The sequence below is a fragment of the Pelobates fuscus genome, chromosome 1 (assembly GCF_036172605.1).
Source record: "Pelobates fuscus isolate aPelFus1 chromosome 1, aPelFus1.pri, whole genome shotgun sequence".
Taxonomy (NCBI): Eukaryota; Metazoa; Chordata; class Amphibia; order Anura; family Pelobatidae; genus Pelobates; species Pelobates fuscus.
This window is the reverse complement of record NC_086317.1, coordinates 10792537-10819535: the sequence shown is the minus strand read 5'-3', so window position 1 is coordinate 10819535 and position 26999 is coordinate 10792537.

Sequence of the window (26999 nt, the reverse complement as noted above, 5' to 3'; positions counted from 1 at the left end):
GCCCCATCTGGGCACTGTACCTTTCACCCTGCCAGTAGATGTAGAAAATTGTGTTTTAAGTCTTTTTGCCTACCAATACAATTTTAACAGGTCCATATGTCAAGCATGGACAGCAGAGTATCCTCTTCTAGCCAAGGATGTCAAACCCCCTAATGGTATTACCGTATATAAAGGTAATTACACTTGCTATGCCATGTACGATAGGATTGGTAAATTTGTGGGTAACTTTTCCAAAGGTTATTGTGCTACATACAGAACTGTTCCTGTACACTTGCTGCAACATCACACTAGGTCACTAGGAGACATTTACTGGTTGTGTGGGGATTTACAGCTAAGATCCAGAATGGACACGACATGGTGGGGGGAGTGTACTTTGGCTAAGGCCATTATGCCTATACACATTATCTCTGACACACACCTCAACACCCATGAGTCCAGCCACACTAAGGTTAAGCGTGAAGCCCCAGTAAAAGGAAGTTTTGATCCTCACATTTACATTGATGCCATTGGGGTGCCTAGGGGGGTACCCAATGAGTTTAAAGCAAGAGATGAAGTTGCTGCAGGGTTTGAATCAATTTTTACCATAGTTACCGCAAACAAGAATTTAAACTGGATAAATTACATTTATTACAACCAACAGAGTTTTGTTAATTACACCAGAGATGCCCTCCAGGGATTAGCCGAACAGTTGCAGGCCACATCCCAAATGGCCTTCCAGAATAGAATGGCCCTAGATATGATCCTAGCCGAAAAAGGAGGGGTATGTAAAATTTTGCCCGACACCATGACATGTTGTACCTACATCCCAGAAAACACAGGCCCAAATGGTAAAGTTACATTAGCCATAGCAAAATTAAATGACCTCTCTGAAGAGTTAAAAAGGAATTCTGGGATACAAGATCCCTGGGACAGATGGTTTGGTTGGATGACGGGTTGGCAAAAGGCTTTAATGCATATTGGTATGGCAATACTAATTTTTCTTTTTATCTTTGCTCTTCTCTTTTGTTGTGTCTTCCCTTGTCTGAGAAAAGCCCTCACGAAGACTGTTGACCAAGCGGCACCCACTTTCACACATCTTGAAGTTGATGACCAAGATTTCCAGGATCTCAACTCACCCTGTTTGCCGCTGCAATCTATCCCTTTTGATGATAAAGTGCGAGAGTTCTAGGAAGGGACCACCTTAGGGACAGCATCTGTCAGTGAATGGTAAAGGCCCCGTGTGGAGAAGTGGTGGGTTAGCCGCCATGGGCCACCCATGGGTGTGAAGTGTTCGAGAGCCATACTGACGATGAGTTAGCCTATTAGGGTCAGAATTAGGGACAGACTTGCACTTTGCATTAACACCTAGCTAGCGGCCACGGGGTTTCTGTGCCTTTGGGCTAACACGTCTTCTGGTATTAACAAATAAAGTTTTATCTCTTAGAATCTAACATTTCATAGGGGGGACTGATGTAGAATTATTAAAAATCTTTATTGAACTTGTATTGAATTATTGCACTAACTCCATTTTAACCTGATACTGTGACAAATCCTCCATTTTGTCCTCATAACCTGACTTCTCCATTTGAAAACTACATTACATGACAGAATTTCTCAGCACATCTAAACACAATAGACAAAGACTGTATTCTCCATAAGGACATGACTAACCCAGGAACTGTTGAATTTCCCCTAACTCGCAACATAGTATAATTTAAGGGCCATGAGAACACAGTAGTAATGAAATGTTCTATTCATAAGAGACCTTGCACCTAACCACAAGACCTGACATCACTAACCGTGTAAAATGACGCTCAAGCCCCCCTTGTCCCCACCCGTGTCCAAAACAATACCACCTCTTGGTGGGTGGACACGAAGCTAACCACTTAGTTTTTGAGCCAATTAATTATATTGATAGGTGGACACTAATCCAGACACTTAACAATTAATCCAATTAATGATGTTTATTCACTGATATCTTGATAATCAATCATGACGCAAAATGCCTCTTAAAAGGGCCTGCGCGCCCGCTCTTGTTTCACTTGCCAATAAATTTCCTCGAAGTTATTTTAACCTGAACTCCGTGTGTCAGACTGAATTACTTCAGCGTATATACGCAATTCAATTCTCTTTTAATTTGGACAGGAACAGATAGACATTTAAACATTTTGGTTTACTGAAAAAATACCATAACACATGCACGGCACATGTGTCAACTTGCCCAACTTCAATGCCGTTTTTTTTTCCGTTGTCACACACCACTTTGCCGATATCCAGTTGCTGCGGAGTCAGCCACTTTTCCACCTGTGCGTTCAGGGCGGACAGGAGTGCTTGTCCGGTGTGACTCTCTGCTTTCAAGCAAGTCAAACCCAAGACGGCGTGACACTGCCGTATCCGGGATGTGGAATAGTACCTGGGGAGCTGGGGGGGTGCCGTTGATGTGGAGCAAGAAGCAGCGGCACAAGAGGACTCAGCCGAGGAGGTTATGGAAGAGGATGGAGTAGGAGGAGTAGAGGAGGTGGCAGCAGGACTGCCTGCAATTCGTGGCGGTGTCACCAACTCCTCTGCAATGCCAGGCATTCCTTGCTTGTCAGCCGTCAGCAGGTTTACCCAATGCGCAGTGTAGGTGATATACCTGCCCTGACCATGCTTTGCAGACCAGGTATCAGTGGTCAGATGGACCCTTGCCCCAACACTGTGTGCCAGACATGCCATGACTTCCTTTTGCACAATCGAGTACAAGTTGGGGATTGCCTTTTGTGAAAAGAAATTCCGGCCGGGTACCTTCCACTGCGGTGTCCCAATAGCTACAAATTTTTTGAACGCCTCAGACTCAACCAGATTGTATGGTAAAAGCTGGCGGGCTAATAGTTCGGACAAGCCAGCTGTCAGACGCTGGGCAAGGGGGTGACTTGGTGACATTGGCTTCTTACGCTCAAACATGTCCTTGACAGACACATGACTGTGGGCAGATGAGCGGGAACTGCTCAAGGCGGGAGACGGAGTGGCGGATGGTTGAGAGGGGGCAAGAAGGACAGCAGTGGTTGACGTGGCTGAAGATGCTGGACCAGGAGGAGGATGGCGGCTTAGAGTAGGCGTGCTGCTTGTACTCATGTGTTGATCCCATAGGCGTTTGTGATGTGAGATCATGTGCCTACGCAAAGCAGTGGCGACTCAGTTTCCTTTGGCACAGGTTGCAAATGGCATCGCTGTTGTCAGAGGCAGACACACAACAAAAATGCCACACTGCTGAGCTCTGCAATGACGGCATTCTGGTGGTGGACACAGCATGCGTTGATTGGCGTGCTGTCGGGCTGACCTCGGGTGCCGATGCATGCTGTCTGACTGTGCCACTAGCTCCTTGCGACGACCCCCCCTGCTTCCAACTGGTCTCCTCCTCCTCCTCTCTGTCTCCCCATCTGAACTTTCGCCCTGTTCTTCTTCTCTTCTAGCGGGCACCCACGTGACATCCATGGACGCATCGTCATCATCAACCGCTTCGCTTGTATCTGACAACTCAGAAAAGGAAGCAGCAGCGGGTACAACATCATCATCATCACACCGTACCTCCATGTGTTTAATGCTGCCTGCCTGAGACATATCCCTGTTATCTACATCCTCTAGCAATAATGGTTGCGCATCACTCATTTCTTCAAACGGGTGTGTGAATAACTCCTCTGACATACCAAGTAAAGCGGCTGTGGTGCTAGTTTTGGTGGTGGCGGCAGGCGGGTGAGTGCTATCTTGAGAGGTGCCTGAAGCTAAGCTGGAGGAGGATGGTGCGTCAAGGTTCCGAGCGGAGGCTGTACAAGATTGGGTGTCCTGTGTTAGCCAGTCAACTAAGTCCTCAGAACTTTTCAAGTTCAGGGTACGTGGCTTCTGAAAACTGGGCATTATTCTAGGGCAAAAGGGAATCACAGCACCATGACCACGACGGCCCCTGCGGGGTGGCCTGCCTCTGCCTGTCATTTTTTTGGGGATTAGTGGTACTATGCGTGCAAGCTACTGTGAGACCAGATATGATTGGCAATGTGCACTGGAACAGTTCTGCAGAGCACACGCTGAAGGAAGGACTGACAGAGCCGCTTGAAGACAAGTAACTGCTATTCAATCTATAACAGTGAAAAACAAATTTTGGTTTTAAAAGCACGCTATAGAGACACCAGATATGATTGGCAATGTGCACTGGAACAGTTCTGCAGAGCACACACTGTAGGCCTGAGACACCCGCTTGAAGACAAGTAACTGCTATTCAATCTATAACAGTGAAAAACAAATTTTGGTTTTAAAAGCACGCTATAGAGACACCAGATATGATTGGCAATGTGCACTGGAACAGTTCTGCAGAGCACACACTGTAGGCCTGAGACACCCGCTTGAAGACAAGTAACTGCTATTCAATCTATAAAATACAAATTTTGGTTTTAAAAGCACGCTATAGAGACACCAAATATGATTGGCAACTGTCAAAGCACGCTGGAACAGGTCTACAGAGCACACGCTGAAGTAGGCCTGACACCCAGACGCTTGCAGACAACTAACTGATCTTCTATTACAGTGAAAAAAAATGATTTCTTTAAAATCTAAAGCTTAAGCTATTGTTAAAACAGATATGAGTGGTGGCACTGACTGTGCAAATGGGCAAGGCATCCAACCTGACACAGAAGCTGGCAGGCAGGCAACTGCTCTTCTATTACAGTGAAAACAAATTATTTATTTTAAATGTAAAGCTTAACCAATTGTTAAAACAGATATGAGTGGTGGCACTGGGCAAGTAGGCACAGTATCCAATGTGAACCTCACACAGAAGCTGGCAGGCAGGCAACTGCTCTTCTATTACAGTGGAAACAAAATTTTGGTTGTAAAAGCACGCTATAGAGACACAAGATATGAGTGGCAACTGTCAAAGTACGCTGGCAGGGTTGTGCAGGGCACACGCTGAAGGAAGGCCTGACAGAGCCGCTTGAAGGACACTGACTGTCTGCTATTAGCTTACACTGGAAACCTTTTTTCTTTGTAAAAGCATGCTAAAGAGACACCAGATATGATTGGCAACTGTCAAAGCACGCTGGCACAGGTCTGCAGAGCACACGCTGAAGTAGGCCTGACACCCAGATGCTTGCAGACAACTAACTGATCTTCTATTACAGTGAAAAAAAATGATTTCTTTAAAATCTAAAGCTTAAGCTATTGTTAAAACAGATATGAGTGGTGGCACTGGGCAAGTGGGCACAGTATCCAATGTGAACCTCACACAGAAGCTGGCAGGCAGGCAACTGCTCCTCTATTACAGTGAAAAAAAATTTTTTATTTTAAATGTAAAGCTTAACCAATTGTTAAAACAGATATGAGTGGTGGCACTGGGCAAGTAGGCACAGTATCCAATGTGAACCTCACACAGAAGCTGGCAGGCAGGCAACTGCTCTTCTATTACAGTGGAAACAAAATTTTGGTTGTAAAAGCACGCTATAGAGACACCAGATATGAGTGGCAACTGTCAAAGCACGCTGGCACAGGTCTGCAGAGCACACGCTGAAGTAGGCCTGACACCCAGACGCTTGCAGACAACTAACTGCTCTTCTATTACAGTGAAAAAAAAATATTTGTTTTAAATGTAAAGCTTAACCAATTGTTAAAACAGATATGAGTGGTGGCACTGGGCAAGTAGGCACAGTATCCAATGTGAACCTCACACAGAAGCTGGCAGGCAGGCAACTGCTCTTCTATTACAGTGGAAACAAAATTTTGGTTGTAAAAGCACGCTATAGAGACACAAGATATGAGTGGCAACTGTCAAAGCACGCTGGCAGGGTTGTGCAGGGCACACGCTGAAGGAAGGCCTGACAGAGCCGCTTGAAGGACACTGACTGTCTGCTATTAGCTTACACTGGAAACCTTTTTTCTTTGTAAAAGCACGCTAAAGAGACACCAGATATGATTGGCAACTGTCAAAGCACGCTGGCACAGGTCTGCAGAGCACACGCTGAAGTAGGCCTGACACCCAGATGCTTGCAGACAACTAACTGATCTTCTATTACAGTGAAAAAAAATGATTTCTTTAAAATCTAAAGCTTAAGCTATTGTTAAAACAGATATGAGTGGTGGCACTGGGCAAGTGGGCACAGTATCCAATGTGAACCTCACACAGAAGCTGGCAGGCAGGCAACTGCTCTTCTATTACAGTGAAAAAAAATATTTATTTTAAATGTAAAGCTTAACCAATTGTTAAAACAGATATGAGTGGTGGCACTGGGCAAGTAGGCACAGTATCCAATGTGAACCTCACACAGAAGCTGGCAGGCAGGCAACTGCTCTTCTATTACAGTGGAAACAAAATTTTGGTTGTAAAAGCACGCTATAGAGACACCAGATATGAGTGGCAACTGTCAAAGCACGCTGGCACAGGTCTGCAGAGCACACGCTGAAGTAGGCCTGACACCCAGATGCTTGCAGACAACTAACTGATCTTCTATTACAGTGAAAAAAAATGATTTCTTTAAAATCTAAAGCTTAAGCTATTGTTAAAACAGATATGAGTGGTGGCACTGACTGTGCAAATGGGCAAGGCATCCAACCTGACACAGAAGCTGGCAGGCAGGCAACTGCTCTTCTATTACAGTGAAAAAAAAATATTTATTTTAAATCTAAAGCTTAACCAATTGTTAAAACAGATATGAGTGGTGGCACTGGGCAAGTGGGCACAGTATCCAATGTGAACCTCACACAGAAGCTGGCAGGCAGGCAGGCAACTGCTCTTCTATTACAGTGAAAAAAATTATTTATTTAAAATCTAAAGCTTAACCAATTGTTAAAACAGATATGAGTGGTGGCACTGACTGTGCAAATGGGCAAGGCATCCAACCTGACACAGAAGCTGGCAGGCAGGCAACTGCTCTTCTATTACAGTGAAAAAAAAATATTTATTTTAAATGTAAAGCTTAACCAATTGTTAAAACAGATATGAGTGGTGGCACTGGGCAAGTAGGCACAGTATCCAATGTGAACCTCACACAGAAGCTGGCAGGCAGGCAACTGCTCTTCTATTACAGTGGAAACAAAATTTTGGTTGTAAAAGCACGCTATAGAGACACCAGATATGAGTGGCAACTGTCAAAGCACGCTGGCACAGGTCTGCAGAGCACACGCTGAAGTAGGCCTGACACCCAGATGCTTGCAGACAACTAACTGATCTTCTATTACAGTGAAAAAAAATGATTTCTTTAAAATCTAAAGCTTAAGCTATTGTTAAAACAGATATGAGTGGTGGCACTGACTGTGCAAATGGGCAAGGCATCCAACCTGACACAGAAGCTGGCAGGCAGGCAACTGCTCTTCTATTACAGTGATAAAAAATATTTATTTTAAATCTAAAGCTTAACCAATTGTTAAAACAGATATGAGTGGTGGCACTGGGCAAGTGGGCACAGTATCCAATGTGAACCTCACACAGAAGCTGATAGGCAGGCAACTGCTCCTCTATTACAGTGAAAAAAATTATTTATTTAAAATCTAAAGCTTAACCAATTGTTAAAACAGATATGAGTGGTGGCACTGACTGTGCAAATGGGCAAGGCATCCAACCTGACACAGAAGCTGGCAGGCAGGCAACTGCTCTTCTATTACAGTGAAAAAAAAAAAATATTTTAAATGTAAAGCTTAACCTATTGTTAAAACAGATATGAGTGGTGGCACTGGGCAAGTAGGCACAGTATCCAATGTGAACCTCACACAGAAGCTGGCAGGCAGGCACCTGCAATTACATTACACAGGAAAAAAAAAAAAAAAAAAGCAGCCTGATGTTATAGCCCTAAAAAGGGCTTTTTGGGGTGCTGTCCTTACAGCAGAGATCAGATGAGTCCTTCAGGATTGTAGTGGACACTGAATACCCTAGCCTAGCTATCAATTTCCCTATCTAATCAGCAGCAGCTAAACTTTCCCTCCTCTCACTAAGCATGCATCTTCCGAATGAATCGAAAATGGATGCTGGGAGGGAGGTTGGAGGGTGTGGAAGGGAGGGAGTGCTGCTGATTGGCTGGAATGTGTCTGCTGACCGAGAGGCACAGGGTCAAAGTTTGCCCAATGATGACGAATAGGGGTCGGATCGAACTGCGCATGTGTCCGCCCGCCGCGGCGAACGCGAACACACTAATTTTGCCAGGAACTGTTCGCCGGCGGACAGTTCGGTACATCACTATCAGTAATCTACGCCAGCTTTCTGGCTGTAATCTACCACATGAAGGCACAGCAATCTTACACACCTTAGCAATCTCTTCACCCTCTCTGTCTTCAACTAGATCACACGCTAACCAGCCCTTACTGGGCTTTTATAATCCCTGTCCCATTCCCCCCTATAAAAGGCGTCCCAGATATAGAGTAAGGAAAATGAAACAGAGTGTCTACAATGCTCGACTGCCACTTTAAGGGGTGGGTCCCCAAGTGCGTCTTCCCAAAACGTAGACTAGTCACTAATTCCGCCTACCCGAGGTAGCCACGGATTGGAGCGAGGTGAGAAGTGTGTGACCAATCACTTCTCTCACAAGAGAAATAGGAGTGGAAAGTGTAAATAACACAGGAAGTATAGTAAAAGTAAAAGTAAAGTGAAAGTAGAGACACAGGAGTTTGAATGAGTCCCAATTAAGACAACAATTCAATTGAAATACAGTGCATGCATCACAGTTCAAATAAATTCAACAGTAATCCCTTTCCTTTACTCATGTGGCCAAAGCCACCTCCCTCAACCTCGTAGTGTCCCCGCTCGGAGAACGACTTTCGTAAGTCTCACTACCAGTGGCCACAGAAAACAGCTAACACCGGCCCGAGATCTGTATGCCTCCCCTGTTACAGCAGTCCACTAAGTGTGGCCACCACTATCCTCACCCTCGTAGCGCCCCTATGGACCCACCCATAAGTCTCACTACCTCGTGGTGATGGAGACAGCAATGCCTGCCCGAATCCACGCACCACAAATAAAATTGGAATGCCACCAGCCTCAGCGCTCGAAGCTGGAGGGTACCACCTCTCTGCAAGCAGAGCTATGTGCACAATGAGGCTAGCTAGGCTATCAAAGTGACACCATGGGGAATCCCCAGGAAGCAATGAGTCTACACCCTTCCACAGACTCCCCCCTCCTCTTTTTCCTTACTGCTGCAGCTACCCAGCACCTAAAAGAGGTAAATAGGCAAAGAAGACCCCCAGGAAAACTTCCACAGGTCCACCCCCCTTTTTCCCTACAGCCACAGCCACGTGGCTCCTAAAAGGGGTAAACAGGCAACAGAGGACCCCCAGGCAAACTACCACAGGTCCACCCCCCCCTTATCCCAAAAGGGGTACACAGATAAGCACTCTACCCGGGCACTTAAGCTAAAGACAGACCAATACAAACACACCCAGGCAACAGATAGTCAAAATGCAGGTAAAAAGTATTAACAAATAAGGTATAGGTTCTCTGGGCAAGATATTACCTGTCTTTGATGTCCTCTTGGCAGCAGTCACAGACACTTGAACAGATAAATCAAAGGGGAAAAGAAACATACCGGGCCTGCTGCAGTCTCCACCGTGTATTCAGAGGTGATCAATCTCCTTCTTTCCCCTAGGATTCATCTACCCAGGTCTTCTTGGACGGCTGCCAGATAGGTCATAACCCAAAGCCTCCACGTTGGATGCGCCAAATTGACAAAGGATTCTTTTAAGCAAACAAATATGTTTGAATGACTATCTGTTCCTGCCCAAATCTGAGATGATTAAATTGCGTATACGCAGAAGTAAATTCACACTGACACATGCAGTTCAGGTTAAAATAACTTCAGAAAATTTTATGGCATCTGGAGGAAAAGCGGGCTCGCAGACCCTTATAAGAGCAAAATTACATCATCATTGAATATCAAGATAACAACAAATAAACATCATTAATTGGTCTATGTATTAAGTGGTAAGTTAAATGCCCTCCCATCTATATTAGTAATTGGCTTAGGGATTTGAGTGGCTAGTGGGGCATCCTCCCATCATGGGATGTCGTCATTTCTGACAAGGGTAAGACATGAGATTCAGTCGCCATTGCTCTTTAGCACGAGGCTCACTCGATGGGAGGGGGAATCTGGCAGCCAGCCATTTTGAGTTTAGCTTCAAGGTTAGTTTCTCAGGCTTTTTAGAGAATGGACATTTCATTAGCATGGGCTAGCTATGGTATACTTTGTTACATATTACAGGAACTTGATAATTCCGGTGTTAGTCATATCCTTCTAGAAAATACATACAATACATTCTCTTTCTAATATTCTAAATGCTGTTAGGAAAATCTGTCATATAATGAAGTTAAATGGAGTTAGTGCAAAAATTTAATAAAGGTTTAATAAAGGTTTTTAACCCCTTAAGGACCAAACTTCTGGAATAAAAGGGAATCATGACGTGCCACACACGTCATGTGTCCTTAAGGGGTTAATAATTCTACATCAACGTAGCCACAAGGCGCACATAAGGGGCACAGGCCCTGTTACTGACTATCAACCTTATAATTTGGCAGAACAGATGTAAATAAAGTGTCAGGTTAATGTTATATAAGTGCTATGGGATAAATAGAGTGAAAAAAATTCTACTTAATCTGAACATATATGGCAGCCCGATCCCATGGTGTATTCCTGATTCTGATAGATCTAGTTATCAACCAATTAGAAAATGTTTAGCAAGTTACTCTTTGTATTTGTAAAATGTAGAGTAATTGGTGCTGGGTTAAATCTACCATCTTTGTAACTGTCTCACTGCTTTACTTCCCTCCCCTCTCAATCCATCCCAGACACTATTCATATCCACCCTTTCTCTTTCTACAGCCCCCAAACACTGGCTTCCACTGCATGCATTACAATTTTACTCAAACCTTCTTCTCCTTTGTATCCTTCTGCTCGTGGCAACTGAAGATGTCTCCCCAAACCCTGCTCCCACCTCACTAACATAACTTGTACTAACACCAGAAACCACACCAATCTTATACTCATTCCATGTACTTCTCCCTCTCCCCATCCCATGTACCTGTCCTCCTTCACACTGCCCTCTGGAATGCATGCTCTGTGGGCAACCTCACAAAGTCAACTGCTGTCCATGACTTATTTATTTCACATTCCCTAAACATTCTGGCATTAACAGAAACCTGGCTATCACCTCAGATACTGCTACACCTGCTTCATTATCCTTTGGTGGTCTTCAATTAACTCACACTCAAGAGAATCTTGGTGCCAGACATTAAGGGTGGCACAGTAGAGTTTCTGCTTTTACCCAACTGCTCTTTAAAACCTCTACCCACCTCCCCATTTCCTCTCCTTCTAATCATTTGAAGTTCACCTACTTTGCCTGTTAAAACCTATCTCTGTAAACATTGCAGTTATTTCCACCCCTTTTCCCACCTTTTCTTTTCCCTGACCATTTTGCTGCCTGGATTCCCCACTTCCTTTTATCTAATGTTCCATCTCTTGTCATTGCGGACTCTAGCATTCCAATTAATCCATATTTAACCTCAGCAGCCTCAAAACTTCATTCAATTACTTCCTCCCTCCGGCCGTTCCAGTGGGCTAATTCTCCCACACATGTAGATGGCAATACCATCAACCAAAGTTTTTTCTGATGTATGCACATTCTCTTATCTCCATGTCACTCAATTTCCTTTCTCAGATCATCGCCTCTTATTTTTTGTTCCCAAGAGCTCCCTCACCCAACATCCTAACTCTAGCCCTCCTCAACACAGGAGAAACCTTAATTCTTTCGACTTTCAGCAACTGTTAGTTCTCAATTCTCATCTATCTCTTCTTTCTCCTGTCCCTCTGAGGTTATCTCCTTGTATAACACTACCTTTACCTCTGCCCTGGACACTGCAGCCTTGCTCCAAACATAAACCTCAACATTTGGTTTGGTTTCTTTTCAGTAATTCTGAATTTTGTTTAGTTGGAATTTGGTAATTATCGATTCAGATGACCTAAAATTTTACCAAAATCTTTGGTATCTGGATATCCATTATTTCCTGTAGGTTGCTGATTGGTAGACAGATGCCCTAATTAGGTACCCTGATGGAAATTCCCCTACTTAGGATTCCAAATTAGGAAGCTGTTTATTCGATTTATTTGGGAGAAAAAATGTTATGCTGTTGTGGGAAATTGCTGCCCTTGGTGAATTTGAAAACCACTGTATTGGTGTGATGGCCCTTTTCACGCCCTGTACACACAACCAGATCCGTGGGCCTTATGTTTTAGAGACTGTAGTGGTTATGATGGTTGGAGTGACCCTATGATGGTTGAAGTAACCCTAAAACAGTAGAATACAAAGGTTTGTGCTGTATTCATGTAACGCTTTCCCCGACAAAGTTTAGTGAGGTATCTAAATTAGTGAACTCTTGCAGTTCTGTACAGATGACAATGCATGTGAACAGCCGACCAACGATATAGATCTGAAAGAAGTCCTTAGCCCATGTGCAAGTATCACCGCACATAGAGGCAGGAACCTGCGGGATATATTGGTGCCGAGGCGCAGTACCTCGATGCCATGGTTCCGAAATTTTCCTCACATGCAAATGCAATCTGAAATATCTGGATTACATTTTTACGTCCCTTTAAAGAAAGAATTAGAGAACATGTGAGATCCCTGAGGACAAAGGCATAAGTACAAACCACAGGGCCCCGGTCATTGTCACTTAAATTAATGTTTTCTTTGGATTCTTTCAAGGATAAACCTAGGAAGTTACTGAAGCTTCAGATTTTGAGAACAAGTCTATGTTTATGTTCCTTGCATAATCAATTAGCATTTTGCTGTTAGAAGTAACTTGGATGGACCTCATTTGCAACCAGATATACTATCTGAGTACGGTATATATGTTTAATGCTTAGTTCACCATTAATGGACCCCTTAATCGGGGTTCTAAGATATTATTTGACTCATTTATATTAGATATCAGTTTTTTCTAATTGTGGATATATTTATTTAGTTCTGAATATTTCTAAATGAGCAGAATGCAGTTTTGAAACATGCTTTGGTTTTTGTACAATTGACTTATGCTTTATTCTTAGCCTTAATCTACTAACCAGGCATGTAATGGTTAATTCAATCTTTCATTTGTGTTAAGTACCCTATTCCAATATTGAGAGTTGCCAGGGAAAGTGAGTTTGATCTCCTAAGTGTGTTTTGGCATTTTTGTTTTTTAGCTTAGCCACGCCTGCATGATGCTGCAACACCAATTGAAACATGCAACGTCATGCACGGGCAGGCGTGACATGGATATATTGTGTGGAGATTAATAATATTTTGGGCTGCCTCGAAGCATAGCACCTGTCATGATCACCAGAGAGACCTAAGCATGCAGACGGGACACAACCAGGCCCAGACTGGCCATCGGGCATACCGGGCAAACGCCCGGTGGGCTGCGATGGCCGTGTGCTGAGGCCGGCAGGGGAGATCACAGGAGCGCTGGCCCTGCTGTGTGCCTTTCATGGGCCGGTGGGGAGATCAAAGATCTCCCTCACCGGCTCACAGGCACTTCTATGCCGGCTGGGGAGTGAGAGAGGCAGGAGAGGAACCGGGGAGCTCTAGCCAGCAGCTCCACCGGGTTCCTCTCACGGGATTCTGAGCGTTGCCCCGGTTACCACGGCAACTCTCAGATCTCGCGAGAGTGAACTCTAGCCCTGCAGTTCACTCTCACCACTGAGACCACCAGAAAAGGCAGCACGATCCCTCTGCATGGCAGCACAGCTCCTTCCCCTCCCAGGCTAAAGGTAAGAAGGGACGGGGGGGTATAAATTTTTTTTTATTTTTTTTTATAAAATTTAAAAAAAGACATTTAAACAGACATTCACTCACAGTACACTCAGACACTCCTAGCGCACCCTCAGACACACAGCACCCTCATACACACATAGCACCCTCATGCACACATAGCACCCTCATACAAACAGCACCCTGATACACACACAGCACCCTGATACACACACAGCACCCTCATACACACACAGCACCCTCAGACACACACAGCACCGTCAGACACACACAGCACCGTCATACACACATAGCACCCTCATGCACACATAGCACCCTCATGCACACATAGCACCCTCATGCACACATAGCACCCTCATACACACAAAACCCTCAGACACACACAGCACCCTCAGACACACACAGCACCCTCATACACACATAGCACACTCACACACACAGCACCCTCAGACACACACAGCACCCTCATACACACAGCACCCTCATACACACAAAGCACCCTCATACACACATAGTACCCTCATACACACATTGCACCCTCATACACACATAGCACCCTCATACACACAGCACCCTCCGACACACACAGCAAGCACAAACACACACACATATATATATGTTCAGCTCCCACATGGAGCTTTCATCAGGACAATCATCATTGATGATTGATGATGATGATTATCCTGATGAAAGCTCCATGTGGGAGCTGAAACGTTGACTTTTTAAATGGATTGAATAAAAGTTAAATTTTATTTGAAAATCTCTATAAAGCCCTTGGAGTGCGGTCATTTCTGCTATGTCTACATGATCCTTGCCAGACCAGCACCGGTCACCACAGGATTACACCAGGAGTGCAAGCCCTCGCTATTCATATATATATATATATATATATATATATATATATATATATAGAGGCAGGGTCAGAGAGGCTTTTAATAGATTGGAGCGCTTTCTATTCCCAGCATGATGGGGTTAATTGGTGGGAGTCACCCCTTGAGTGTTATCAACCAGGTAAGTGTAATTAACCAGCACTAGGGTTTTAAAGGGTTAGCCTCTGAAGACATGGGGGAATCTAACAGCTGGGAGAGAGGAGGCAGTTAAGCCTGAGACTCTGAGACTGAGAGAAAGGTACTGTGTGAAACCTGCTAAACCCCTTAAAACAGGAGGGCGTACTATTACGCCCTATTCTAAGCGGCTCTAAATGCCGCAGGGCGTAATAGTACGCCCTCTGGTTTTTTTTTTTACTTACCCAGACGCTGGCGATCCCACGCCGGCGATCCCACGCTGGCGATCGCGGTTGGGGGGACTACCAGGCAGATCCGTCCTCCTGCAGCTCCCCCGGCCATGTGAGAGTGAGGTCCTTGCGAGGACCTCACAATGACATGGCCGGGTTAGTTGGCTGCTGCATTGCCGGCAGGGGGACTGCCTGTAAAGACAGGTAGTCCCCCTGCTGGCTGGAATTAAAATAAATTTAATTAAAATAAGTGTAAAAAAAAATAATATACTTAGATCATATATATATATATATATATATTATATATATATGATCTAAGTATATATATACACATATACACACACACACACACTGTCTAGGTGTATTTTACTATTAATATATATATAATTATATATATATTAATAGTAAAATACACCTATATAAATATCAAATTACACGTAGACTGATACTGATTAAATATATATATAATTATTGTTATATATATATTTATATATAATATAAAAAAAATGTAAATACGTAAAAAAATTAAATTAAAAAAATAATTAAGAATAAATAATTAAAAAATATATAGATGTGTGTTATTTCGTTCTAACTGTATTGTGATATTAATATATATATATATTTATATCAAAATACACGTAGAACAAAATAATATATATCTATATACATAAATATATACGTATATATCACTATATATATACCTATATATAAATAAAAATATTTAAAAAATGTTTTATATATGTATATATATATATATATATATATATATATACATATGTATATACATATATTAATTCTACATATATATATTTATGTAATATTTATGCAGGCGGGACCTGCCTGACAACCCATGCCGAAAGTATAGGGAATTTAATTTGCTAGCACTATATTTAACCCTATAACTTTCCAAGACACCATAAAACCTGTACATGGGGGGTACTGTTTTACTCAGAAGACTTCGCTTAACACAAATATTAGTGTTTCAAAACAGTAAAATGTATTACAACGATGATATCGCCAGTAAAAGTGAAGTTTTTTGCATTTTTCACGCACAAACAGCCCTTACACGGATGATATTATTGCTGTGATACTTTTTACTGTTTTGAAACACAAATATTTGTGTTCAGCGAAGTCTCCCGAGTACAACAGTACCCCTCATTTACAGGTTTTATGGTGTTTTCAAAAGTTACAGTGTCAAATATAAGGCTTGTGTTTCATTTTTTTCACATTGAAATTCGCCAGATTGGTTACGTTGCCTTTGAGACCCTATGGTAGCCCAAGAATGAAAATTACCCCTATGATGGCATACCATTTAAAATAGTAGACAACCCAAGGTATTGCAAATGGGGTATGTCCAGTCTTTTTTAGTAGCCACTTAGTCACAAAAATTGGCGTTCTTTGCATTTTTCACACACAAACAAATACTAACGCTAACTTTGGCCAGTGTTTTTTATTATTTAGGTTTTTATTGTTTTTCCGGTAATATCACAAAACATTTGTAATGCGAGCATATTCTTGTAGGAGTTGCAGAAAGACATGAATTACATGGTCTCAGTATTGGTCAAATTGGTACAATATGCTGTTACGCGATTACATGATACAGAGTGTTAGTCAGATTTACATTAACATTGTTGAGTAGTAAGCTTCGTTACAAGAGAGTATCGGTTGTACAAACTTGAGCAGTATATTGTAGATATTGCACGGTTCAGTAGAACGCCTATCGGTGTTGGCATAATCATGAGGGTGCTACAATTCTTTCCTTTCTCCACATTATATAACTAGTATTTGTTACATGTGTGGGTGTTACGGGGTACAGAGTCATTCCTGGGTTTGGTTTCTGTCACTATTGGCCAGTCATCTGGTGTTGTCGGTGTTAGTCCTTGGGTCCCACTGCGCGCCCGGGCGCCCGGTGCCGCCCCAGACATCCACCCTCCCTCATAGTTCGAACACTGGCATTGTGTGGATTGTAGCCGGTTGTCGAGTGGGTCCCGAGGGTTGTGAAGGTGTTCCACGGTGCCCAAATCTTGGTAAATTTCAAATAGTTCCCTAATTTAGCTTGAGTTATACCTTCTAATTGTTTTGTGTCTTCTACGTTCTGGATCCATTCCCTAACTGATCGAGGTTTTGGCTGTTTCCAGTGTTTGGGAATTAACTGAGAGGCGGCCATGACCAAGTGGTGGAATAGGGCCGCTGGTATTTTCAAGAAGCCCTGGGGGGGGGGGGGGGCAGGAGGAAAATGTATTGGTCTGGGGCCATGGAGACTTTGGTGAGGAAGACGTTTTGAATGATAGTGTGAATTGTGCTCCAAAATTTTTCTATCCGCGGGCATTGCCACCATATGTGTGCGTGATGTGCTCCTGCTTGATTGCACCTCCAGCAATGGTCCGTGGTCGTGTTATGTATTGTGCGGATTTTCGCTGGTGTAAAGTGCCATCGGGTTATACGTTTAAAATTACTCTCTTGTGCTGTTAACGAGGTGGTGGAGCTATGTGCCGTTTTAAGATTGGTTTGCCATTGTGGACGAGTGAAGTCTACTTTGAGTTCATCTGACCACTTAGTCGTACACCCCGGGAAGTTAGGTTCTTGTGACTCTGTAATCAGTATGTACATGGTAGATAGAACTTTTCTAGTGAAAGGATGTGAGGAGCATAGTTGCTCGAACTTAGTTAGGGGCCTGTCTCCTTTGGGTAACAAGTTATGGGTTTTGATGAAGTGTTTCAATTGGTGGTAATGCATTTGTTGAATTATCGTATGGGTACGAGTTGGTATGATTTGAGTCAGGGTTTTAATTTTACCGTCTTGGACTACATCTCGTAGTCCCCTTGTTAAAGTGGGGGTTTTGTGTAATTGGGTAAAGCGGAGATGGGAATGGAGATAGGTCTATTTTTTGTCGGAGTTTGTGCCAAACTTTTAGGGTTGTGTCAACTGTCGGGTGGTGGTTGTATTGTCTCGCTTGAGGTTTTATCCCTATAAATGTGTCCAAGTGCTGTTGGGCAGGGGAGTTCCAGAGAGGGTATTTTCAAGGATTACCATTTTTGAATTTGTGTGTTTTTGGTCCATTCATAGATCCTCTGTAAGTGTATTGCCTGGTGGTAAAGCTCAACGTCAGGGAGGTTTACTCCTCCTCGTTCCTTACTTCTGGTCAGGGTGGCGTGGGCCAAACGGGAGGGCGAGTGTGCCCACAAAAATTTCATGAAAATAGATCTAATCGTGTTAAAGAACGTGGGATGGCAATGGGAAGGGTTTGTAGGAGATATAGAATTCGGGGTAGGAGATTCATTTTTATTATATTGATCCTGCATAGCTAACCAAAGCAAGGTTTATGCCACGCCTGGAGGTCCTCAGTGATGGCAGCCACCAGCAGGGGGAAATTTAGTGTGTAAGTCGAGTCTAGTTTGTTTGGAATGAGAACGCCTAAGTACTTGATGGAACTTGGCGCCCAGGTGAAATTAAACTTAGTCTGTAGTATTTTATCAAGGGTTTTTGTGGTGTGGATTGGTAAAAGGTCGCATTTAGTTAGGTTTGCCTGAAAGTTGGAAACTTTACCATATGCTTCAATTTCTGTCAATAAGTGGGATAACGTCGAGGACGGGTTTGAAATTGTGAATAATAGGTCATCGGCAAAAGCCGTGACCTTGTATTCTTGTTTGTTGATTTTGAAGCCCTGGATGTTTTTATTGTCTCTAATTCCCTGAAGGACTGGTTCCAAAACTAGCATAAAAAGGATAGGAGAGAGAGGGCACCCCTGTCTTGTTCCATTCGTAATGGTTACTGGCTGTGATAGCTGGCCGTTGATTCTCAACCTAGCTGTTGGTGTGGAGTAGATGGCGTTCAACCACTCTTGCCAGCATGGGCCAAAGCCCAGATGCTGCATTGTGTGTTTTAGCAGCGCCCAGCTAACTCTATCAAAGGCTTTCTCTGCGTCAATGGCCAATAGAGTGCTGTTGATTTTGCGTGATTGAGCCCAGTGGATAAGGTTAATGATTTTTGTGGTGTTGTTTTTGGCTTCCCTACATGGAACAAAACCCGCCTGATCTTGGTGAATAAGACCCGGTAATAGAGGTTTCAGTCTTGTGGCCATAATTTTTGTGAGAATTTTCAGATCAGAGTTTATCAGTGATATTGGTCGGTAGCTGCCACATGACGTAAGATCTTTTCCTGGTTTAGGTATTAAAGTGATGGTCGCCTCTAGTGCAGATCGGAGTATGCAAGTTGAGAGGTTTTGGGCATTAAATGCATTAATAAAGGGCTGCGCTAAGGTTTGAGTCATTAATTTGTAATATTTCCCAGTAAAGCCGTCTGGGCCCGGGCTTTTGCCTATGGGGATAGTCTTGACTACCTGATGGACTTCTTCAATCGTAATGGGTTCGTCAAGGAATGCCATGTCGATGGGTGGGAGGGCGCGTTTGATTCTGGGTGATAAGAAGTCTATTATGTCTTGTGAGGTGGGTTGGGCAGTTTTCAAGTTGTATAGGTGAGTATAGAATTTATGAAATGCTTTAATTATGTCTGGCATGTTACAGGTTAGGGTGCCTTTTTCTGATTTTCTGTCTTTCCACCTGCAAGGATTGTGCGAGGAGTTTCCCCACCTTGCCTCCTTGCATGTAGTAAGTGCTCTTTGTGAGCGAGATTTAGCATTTTGCATGTAGGGTCAGAATCAATGTGAGTTCTAACTTTTTAGTGAGTAATAGGTTGTAATTCTCTAAGGAGGAGGCGCCCTGATGTTTACTTTCTAAGGCTTTAATGTCTTGAGTGAGTTGGGCGATTGTCTGTTCCCTCTTACGTTTCAATGATGATGCTAATCGAATTAGTTCTCCTCGAAGGACTGCCTTGTGGGCTTCCCATGTCATGATTGGAGTTGTGTCTGGACTGGTGTTTTCTTTAAAGTAATTTATGTCAGTCTCTTGTATTTGGTTGATAGCTTCTGTACTGTTTAATATCAGGTAATTGATTTTACATTGTGTGGTAGGGTTAGGTATCGAAGGGATGGTCAGCATAAGTGTGAGTGGCACGTGGTCTGACCACGTAATTGGACCGTATGAGGCTGAGGTTATCAGGGGCAGATGTCTATGGTGGAGAAAGATGGAGTCTATACGTGAATAGGTGCCTGTGGGGGGTGAAAAGAACGAGTAGTCTTTTTTCGTAAGGTTGACCGCTCTTCAGCTGTCGTGTAGTTGAGAATTATATAGGATGTTTTTCATTTGTAGTCTTGATTGTGTCTGGTAGTGGTGTGAAGTGGAGGTAGTGTCTAGGTTTTCATCAAGGGAGATATTGATATCCCCACCCATTATAAGAATCCCTTCATAGAAGGCTGATAATTCACGTAGTATTTTTTTAAAGGGATTGGGATTGTTTCTTGTTGGGTAGATAGATATTGGCCAGAGTAATTTGGGTGTTCCCTATTTTTCCTTTAACAAATATAAATCTGCCTGCATCGTCTAGATGTTGTCTCTGGAATGTGAATTGTGTCTGACGGCTTATGAGTATGGCTACCCCCCTTGCTTTAGCTTCTGTGTAGTGGCTAAAATAACCCCTTGGGAAATCCCTGATCTGTAATTTAGGGGGAGCGTTTTTACGAAAGTGGGTTTCCTGTACGAAAACAAAGTTTGCCTTGTGTCTACGGAAGTCCGTTAAGGCTAGAGACCTTTTTTCTGGAACGTTCAGACCCTTGGCATTTTGTGTGATAATAGTTATGGTGGACATTGCTACTATGTGAGTGTCGATATAGCGCTTAGATTTCACTCGGTAGTGAATTTGTTTTGTTCAGTAAGTTACGTAATGTCGGTTTACAGTGAGTTTTAGTGAGCTGGAGCGACTCGCAAATTTTCCTATGTGTACGGGGTCTTGGTGTATGTGTGTAGGTCAGGAGGATTGTAAGTTACCTTGCCCCAAGACGTGTCCGGTGGGGACGGAGAAGTCCTCCAGATCCGCCCCAGACGCCCGGTCGAGCAGCGGACCCAATAGTCATATTGGAGTTTCAGTCTCGGTCGCGGTAGCACAAGCAAATGATTTAACCCCTTAAGGACCAAACTTCTGGAATAAAATGGAATCATGACGTGTCAGACATGTCATGTGTCCTTAAGGGGTTAAGCGTTCGGTTTAAGTCCCTTCGCAGGTACTATCTGAACCTTGATGCATATATAATACAACAATATAAAAACAGGAAGAAAATACGTAACAATATAAACAACAGTGAAAGTGTTATATCACAGTGATAGAGACTCCCTAGCACTCAACTACTGGTATGGTGTCAGTATGTAGACATTTAGTGGAGAGGACCATAGTAGTTTGTACCATATGCCTATGTGGTTTGCGTACTCGCTGTCTCAGGTAATACGTACGTTACTTTGAATGAATATCTTGGGAGATGTGTATACGTTTGTACACCAAAAGGTGTGGGTGGTAGGACTTCCCTTAAGGGGAATACAGTTCTATCTCGGCGCTAGAGAGAGAACCGCAGGTCAATTGGGGTTGTGTGCTAGGAGAATGCGCCTAGGACCCGGGGCTTGTCGATCCTATTCGTTCAATCTACCTTTAGGAGAGATAGGCAAGTGATGTACAGATATGGGGGTAGGTGGCTAAAGGGATAAAACTTGGGTGGTTGGTCAATAATGTCGTAGTCTGTTGAGAAGGATAAATACTCAGACATATATGTATTCCTCCCCTTTTTTTTTTTGTGTGTGTGTTTTTTTTTTTAATAATATATATTATGTATGCTACCTATTTCCGTCTGCGAGCAGGTCTGATCCCTTAGTATAATGCCGCCCAGTATAGTCAGGTGTGGAGCTTACTGTGTGGAAAGTACTGACTTTGTTCCACCGGTCACGTCCAGATAAAGGGTCATTATCGGTGAAGTACAGTCCTCCGAGTACAGGGATGTTTGACTCTGAGATATTCCCAATGTCAAAGTATGGGTTGTCAATTAATTGGTGTTGCGGAGCTGCAATATTATAATCCCAGGATCTCCGCTGGTAGAACACAATAATCCAAGTACAAAGCTGGAAGCAGGCAATATTCCCAAATCCTCCCAAGAACCAGACGAAACACAGTCTGAGAGTCAACTGCCACTTTATTCAAAAAGACTGATATTTATAGCAGGTCACTCAACTGTCACTTTATTAAAAAGACTGATATTTATAGCAGGTCACTTAACAGGGGTTTCCAAAGATGGGCAGCAGGGGTTTTGGTTGAGGGGACTGGAGGGAGACTATCCAGTCCCATCAGCCTCTGCTGTAACATACAGTAATGAAAACCACGAGGACATAAACCGTTACCTTTCTACTTCAAAATATACAACTTAGTCAGTTTTAATAGCAATGCTAACGAATGGGGAGGATTCGAACAGACATACACAGTGCAGCATAAATTAAACATAGCCGGAGACGCCACACTATACCGGCGCGCAGTACACAACAGAAAATAGGCATAACCATTCTATCTTAGGCAGTCCCAAGTGGCTAGGTTTGCCACAATGCTCCCCCAGAACCAAGCCGGCATACACAGTCTGATCCCAACGGATCGGCTTGGGGATGTCCGGGGGAGTGCTCACAGATCATTTCTCAAGTTCTCTCTGTCTGGACAACCCATCGGCGTTACCATTCTGTTTTCCAGGGCGATAATGGATCGTGAAATCAAACGGCTGCAGCGCCAAACTCCAGCGCAACAGCCGGGCATTGTCTCCTGACACCCTGTGTAGCCACACCAACGGGTTGTGATCTGTGAGCAAGGAGAATGGTTGTCCATACAAATAAGGTTGTAACTTTTTGAGGGCCCACACCACGGCCAGGCATTCCTTCTCGATGGCGGCGTAGCTTACTTCCCTTGGTAGTAATTTTCTGCTTAAGTAAGCTACGGGATGTTCTCCGCCATCAGCTCCCACTTGGCTCAGTACTGCCCGCAATCCAAACATGGAAGCGTCTGTGTGAACAAGAAATCGTTTAGTTGGATCAGGGGCAGTTAACACAGGAGCCTTAGTTAATGCAGTTTTTAGTTCATGGAATGCCTGTTCACACTCTGGGGCCCAGTTGACCTGTCGTGGCAAGTTTTTCTTGGTCAAGTCCGTCAGGGGTTTGGCCAGGGTGCTGTAATTGGGCACAAATTTTCTGTAGTAACCAGCGGTACCAAGGAACGCCAATACTTGTGTCTTTGTCCTGGGGGTAGGCCACTTAGCTACTGCCTCTATCTTGGCCGGTTCGGGCCTCTGCTGTCCGCATCCTACCCTGTGTCCCAGGTACTGCACCTCTGCCATCCCTATGTGACACTTGCAAGGCTTTAGTGTCAGCCCTGCCTCTCCAATACGGTCAATGACCACACTAATATGTTTCAAATGATCTGACCAGGTCTGGCTATAAATGGCTATATCATCTAAGTACGCACAGGCGTACTCTTGGAACCCGTCCAGTAGCCGATCTACCATCCTCTGAAAGGTAGCCGGAGCGTTTTTCATCCCGAAAGGCATGACCCGAAATTGATACAGGCCAAACGGGGTGACAAACGCCGACTTGGGGATGGCCTCCTTGGCTAGTGGAATCTGCCAGTATCCCTTACACAGATCAATGGTAGTGAGATACTGGCCTCTTGCCATCCTATCTATCAGCTCGTCTATACGGGGCATCGGGTAGGCGTCAGACACTGTTTTGTCATTGAGCCTCCGGTAGTCTACACAAAACCGCGTGGTGCCATCCTTCTTGGGTACTAGCACTACCGGTGATGCCCAGGGGCTATCTGAATGTTCGATAACCCCTAACTGCAACATTTCCTCAATTTCTTTCCTCATGTGCTCCCTTACTGCTTCAGGGATACGATACGGAGTCTGTCTCATAGGGAGCTGTCCTGGGGTCTCTACTCGGTGGGTAGCTAACAGAGTGTACCCTGGTAAATTGGAGAAGGTAGCACCTTTTGCCGCAATCAACTCCTGTACCTGGGCACGCTCCTGGGGACTTAGCCGCTCCCCCAGCTGCACACCTGTAGCGTTTTCTGCAGAATCTTCCTTTTCTAACATGTCTGGTAAGGGCAGATTCTCATAATCCTCAGTGGCTGGGGCACAGATGGCTGCTACCTCCTCTATTCTCTGGTGATAGGGTTTGAGCATGTTCACATGGAGCATGCGTCGTTTCCCTACCCCAGAGCACGGGCCGATCACATAAGTGGTGTCACATCTCCGTTCTACCACTTGGTATGGGCCCTGCCAGGTGGCCTGTAGCTTGTCTGCGCGGACAGGTTTCAAAATTAGAACTTTCTGTCCCACCTGAAAGCTACGGTCTCTGGCTCCCCTATCGTACCACCGGCGCTGTCGCCGCTGAGCCGCCCGGAGGTTCTCCCGTACGGTTTGGGTCAGAGCCTCCAAGCGGTCCCGGAACTCCAGCACGTATGGCACAATGGGGACTCCATCTGCACTGCTCCCCCCTCCCAATGCTCTCTAATTAAGTCTAGGGGTCCTCTCACCCTTCTCCCAAACAATAACTCAAACGGAGAGAAGCCGGTAGATTCCTGTGGCACTTCTCGGTACGCAAAAAGCAGATGGGGTAAAAACCTCTCCCAGTCCTTATGGGACTCCCCAAATGTCCTGAGCATCTGCTTCAAGGTACCGTTAAAGCGCTCACATAACCCATTGGACTACGGGTGATAGGCAGAATTTACAATTGGCTTAATGCCACATAACTTCCCTAGCTGGTGGGTCACTTCGGCTGTAAATTGGGTCCCCCTATCCGAAATTATCTCTTGGGGAAATCCCATCCTGGAAAATATCTTCATCATAGCTTCGGCTACCGTTTCTGCTTGTATATTGGAAAGGGCTATAGCCTCCGGGTACCGGGTGGCATAATCTACAATGGTCAGAATATACTGCTTGCCGGAAGGGCTAGGCTTGGACAGTGGTCCTACTATATCCACTGCTACTCTGCTAAAGGGTTCTTCAATAATGGGAAGGGGGCACAATTTCGCTTTGTGGCGGTCACCCCTTTTTCCCACTCTCTGACAAATGTCACATGTCTGACAATACTGTCTCACATCTCTAGATATATCTGGACAGAAAAATGCATGTGTCAATCTGTACCTCGTTCTTGTCATCCCTAAATGCCCAGACAGCGGAATATCGTGGGCAATTCTAAGCAGTTCCTGCCGGTATTTCTGGGGCACTATAAGCTGCTTATTAGTCACATGTACAGACCCCCCTACCACCCGCTCAGCAACACGATACAACAGATTTTTCTCCCATACATACTGTTCTCCCTCTAAACCTGTCTGACCAGCTGTCGCCTTATCCTTATATATTTGCAACGTGGGATCGTTTTTAACCTCTGCCTCAAAGTCAGTCGGGGTATCCCAGGAAACACGGGTTACACGGGGTACATTGTCTCTTACCTGAGCCTCAGAGTGTGTGGAAGATGAAGCCGTGGTGCGAGCCTGCTGACGGGTGGTCACTGGATATGCCTCATGGCGAGGACTTTGGGGCACAAAAGCAGAAGTCATTTGCCCCAGGTCATTCCCCAAAACAACATCAGCTGGTAACTTGTGCATCAGCCCCACCTCCACCATACCTTCCCCCGCACCCTAATTCAGATGTACCTTGGCAGTTGGTAGCCGGTACATGGCACCCCCCGCTACCCGGACTGCTACCGATCCCCCGGTATGTGCTGATCCTGACACCAAATGCGGGGCAACCAAAGTTAAGGTAGCGCCGGAATCACGTAGCCCCTGTACCTCTTTCCCTTCCAGAGTCACGGTCTGGCGATGTGGTTGTCGGTTGTCAGTAGCATGGATGGACATTACATCGTGCAAAACACCCAGGGGTTCATCAGCCGACTCAAGCGGCACTCCTGGCAAAGTTGGCTCTGTATGATAATAATGGGGTGCTGCCCGCGGGGCCATATTCTGCCGGAGCATATTCTGCCAGAGTCTGGCGGCTCCGGTTTTGGGTGCACTCCCGGGCCATGTGCCCCCATTGCTTACAGGCATGGCACTGGATGTTGGCCCTGCCATTATAACGGGAGTGGGGAGGTTGTCTCACAAGTGCTGGTCTGGATGGTGCAGTCGCTGGGGCAGGAGCAATAACTGGAAACGGTTGCGGGTTGGGTTTTGCATACCCTCGGTTATTATTTTTATGATGCCTCCTAGCATCATAATGTTGGTCGGCCAATCGTGCCGCTTCGGTTAGGGTGTGAGGATTTCGGTCATTCACCCATTCTTGAGCCTCTGGTGCCAGGCCATTACAAAACTGCTCCAGTAGCAACATCTGGCGTAACTTCTCCATGGTGGTAGCTCTGCTGGCTTGTATCCAGCCTTGTGAGGCTTGGTCAAGCTTGTGTGCCCACTCCGCATGTGAGTCTTTGTCCCCTTTTTTCAATTCTCGGAACTTGCGCCGGTATGCCTCTGGGGTAATGGCATACCTTTCTAATAGCGCCTGCTTTACCTTGTCATAATTCTTGCTGTCCTCTCTGGGTACAGCCCGGTAGGCGTCTGCTGCACGCCCAGACAGTTTGCCTGCCAACAAGGGTACCCACATAGCTTGCTCTACATCATGCAATTCACACAATCTTTCAAAATCTTGCAAGAATCCATCTATTTCGTCTTTATCCTCGCAAAAAGTTTTAAATGCATGATGTGGTATTTTTGGCCTTCCCTGGCCCACAGTTGAAACAGCAGCGGTTTCTGCTTTAGGTGAGAAGGCTTGATTCCTTTGCGCCATCACGTACTCCTGTGCATCCGCCGAAATTATGGTCATAATTTCTGGAGATACTGGAGCGGGCCAAAATGCCAATCTTGTCCTCATTTCTCGTTCAAATGGGGTCTCCTCCATGTTTGCTGGGGGTGTAGCACTACAAGCTCGGTCTCCTTCCATTAGCTCGGCAATAAGTCTTGCTTTAGGCTTATTGCTGGCTATCTTACCCCTGGCTTCCAACAGCTCCTTTAACGTTTGCCGTTTCAATATGGTGTAGTCCGTCCCCATTCACTTCTGCATCTGTATCAATTGCCTTCTGCTTTCCAGTATGTCAATTCCAATTGTATAAACAGCGTTTTTCCTGCTGTACGGTTGGATCCC